This window comes from Limulus polyphemus, unplaced genomic scaffold (genome assembly GCF_000517525.1).
Source record: "Limulus polyphemus unplaced genomic scaffold, Limulus_polyphemus-2.1.2 Scaffold3184, whole genome shotgun sequence".
In the NCBI taxonomy this organism is placed as follows: Eukaryota; Metazoa; Arthropoda; class Merostomata; order Xiphosura; family Limulidae; genus Limulus; species Limulus polyphemus.
The window spans coordinates 98,085-101,128 of record NW_013668794.1 but is presented as its reverse complement, the minus strand read 5'-3'; the positions used below and the strand labels follow the sequence as shown (position 1 = coordinate 101,128).

The window sequence follows — 3,044 nt, the reverse complement described above, 5'->3', positions numbered from 1 at the left end:
TATCTATATATGAAGAGATGTAGAACAGCAGTTTTATATATCTATATACGAAGAGAGGTAGAACAGTAGTTTTTATATCTATATATGAAGAGATGTAGAACAGCCTCTCTTCGTATATAGATATATAAAACTGCTGTTCTACATCTCTTCGTATATAGATATATAAAACTACTGTTCTACCTCTCTTCGTATATAGATATATAAAACTCTAGCGTTCTAAGTCCGCAGACATACCGCTGTGCCACTGGGGGTCATATATAGATATATAAAACTGCTGTTCTACCTAAACCGGGTTTCGATACCCGTGGGGGGGGGGGCGAGAGCACAGATAGCCCTTGTGTAGCTTTGTGCATAATTAAAAACAAATAAATAATAAAACAAATAAAATCAAATATATCTATATACGAAGAGATGTAGAACAGTAGTTTTATTATATATATATATATATACGAAGAGAGGTAGAACAGTAGTTTTATATATCTATATACGAAGAGATGTAGAACAGTAGTTTTATATATCTATATACGAAGAGAGGTAGAACAGTAGTTTTATATATCTATATACGAAGAGATGTAGAACAGTAGTTTTATGTATCTATATACGAAGAGATGTAGAACAGTAGTTTTATATATCTATATACTCTGATGATTTTAATTTCATTTTATATATTTGTGTGTATAGTGCAACTAACAATTATGAATGAATATACGTGTGATGTAAGATATGTATATCGTAATCCACCAACATCATTTAATTTATGCATATAACCTTCATACAAGAACTGACCAATCAATAACATACGTAATGACACTAAATAATGTTCACAATTATCTAGGATTGTAAATATCTGTAACCACACTATCTGCTACTGTAGTGCCATCTACAAATAAGAAAACACAATATATAACAAAAGAGGATCCAAAGTTTTCCACTGCAATTCCCACAATCTAGATGATAATAATTGCGTTGTCCACCACAAAACATATCAGAATTCACACAGATTGACACAAGAGGAAACAACAACATATACATAATATCTTATCAAATGACCAATAAATGTAGCTGTTTTAGTTACTGTCTTCTGCGCGTCAAGAAGCTAATTACCGTCAATACCACAATAAAATAAACATAAGATAATAGAGTGTAACTAGTACTTTCCATTGTAATTTATCTGGTCACTGTACCAGTTTTGTTGCCCATGAAATTTCAACTGAGTGTTTGAAAAATAAGGGTTGCAAATCGTTTCAGATACAATATATAACACGGTGACCTGCTCTAACAATAGCTCATTCAATAACTCTTAATTGCTGACTCAGATAAAGCCTTAACTGCTCTGCTAGTTAGTTGTCGGACATGTTCCATCTACTTCTGTTCACCCTTACATTTAACTCAAAATACAACAGAAATACCACTGCAAAATGCTTTCTTAGCAGAAATAGGGGTCGCACAAAAGTCCAGTTATGTTGTAATAGCTTAATTATTGAAGACTGCTATTCCAATTTGATTGAGGTGTGTTCATTATCTATGGCACATATATATCTTAGCCAATTTTTTCATCAGATGATGTTAATCTTAGACATATGACTGGTCTTCACGTACCGACTGCATTCTGAGTTGCAGTGGAAATAGCCCTAGTTCTCCATCATCAATTGGCAGTGTTGCCAGAACATTGGCACGTGGGCAGATTTGCATGTACTATGTTGAGCATTTTTCACCCTTGATTGCTATATAACATTTTTTCGCAAACAAAACACAGCTACTTAAGGACTACGCGTAAGTAAGCATGTTCGGCCCTTTTGTCACTTACCATTCCATTTTGACCCATACCAAATCTTATTCATGAGCATCAAAATGTTCTTGATAGTGTAATCTTTGGTATTTTGTTTAATGATTATTTAGCATACATGTAAAAACATTCATACAGTAAAATTTTAAAAATTTGATGAGTGGAACGTTCTGTGAGAAAAAGAGAAAAAAACAAGTCTGATGAACACAAACAAGTGGTCTTTATTTAAGCCATCCCGCCTTCTCACATCACACAATAGTTAAGAACAATTGACACTTTAAAATGAAACTATACTGAAACTAAGTAAATAAAACAGACTTATAATGGATAACCTAAATATAAAATAAATAATTAAACTATATATATTCAGATAAATTTAACTATAATGTGTATGAAATAAAATAATAAATATTAAAATGAAAATAACTAAATATACTTATAAAGAACGTTAGCTGGTAGAGAGCACAGGAATAACATTTACAGTTTCTCAAGGCTGGGAAAGACCTTTGGGATTTTATAATTTTTTGAAGAATGGGCTATTAAACTGCGTCTGTGTGGAAATATGTGTCATGTCGCACCTTCCACCAAGACATCAACAGATGCTGACATTTCTCCTCTCCTTCCTGGTAAATGGAGAATGTGCTACATATAAATTTGTACCTACTGTTGCATGAAAGGATACTGACAGTTCCATTTGAAGTATCCAACCACATTTAAGGCAGAACTTCAATTTTCCCTCTAACCAAGTGTTTAATGTTGGGATGTAATTAAAAGCAACAAATCTCTGTTCTTTTAAAAAAAGCTATTTTAGCCACAGGATGTAAAGATGCATAATAGGCATTATAAGAAATGCTTCTGATCAAACAGCACGTTTTAACAGATTAATTTTATTTATCAAATATTAAGAACTAAATGAACAAAAAAATATTTTATGGTGAAGAAAGGAGGATTTAGAAGAAGAATACTTCATATGTAAAGTTCGCGATGATATTTTGTGTAGATAATATGCAAGTAGTAAGCGCAATAAGTCATTTTATTCTAAAATGTGCGATTTAATATTACATATTGATAAAAATTGTGTTCAATTGTAAATTTTCACCTGGTGTGAAATTTCAAGTATCCTTTCAATAACTGTAATTAACGTATACCAAACGCTGCCGCAAAGGTTATGTTGCGTCAGCGAGGTCATGTGACTAGTATCACGCCACTCCTTCTCTCGAACTTTCGGGAATTGTCGGGAGATTACTAGATATAGGGT

The 3,044-nt window shown here is 32.5% G+C and overlaps 1 protein-coding gene across 1 annotated transcript in view; it reads right to left on the bottom strand.

The window, feature by feature from the left end:
• Nucleotides 1-3,044, bottom strand: part of LOC106468838 (exocyst complex component 6B-like) — a 42,706-nt gene that overhangs the window by 38,508 nt on the left and 1,154 nt on the right. The window lies entirely within an intron of this gene.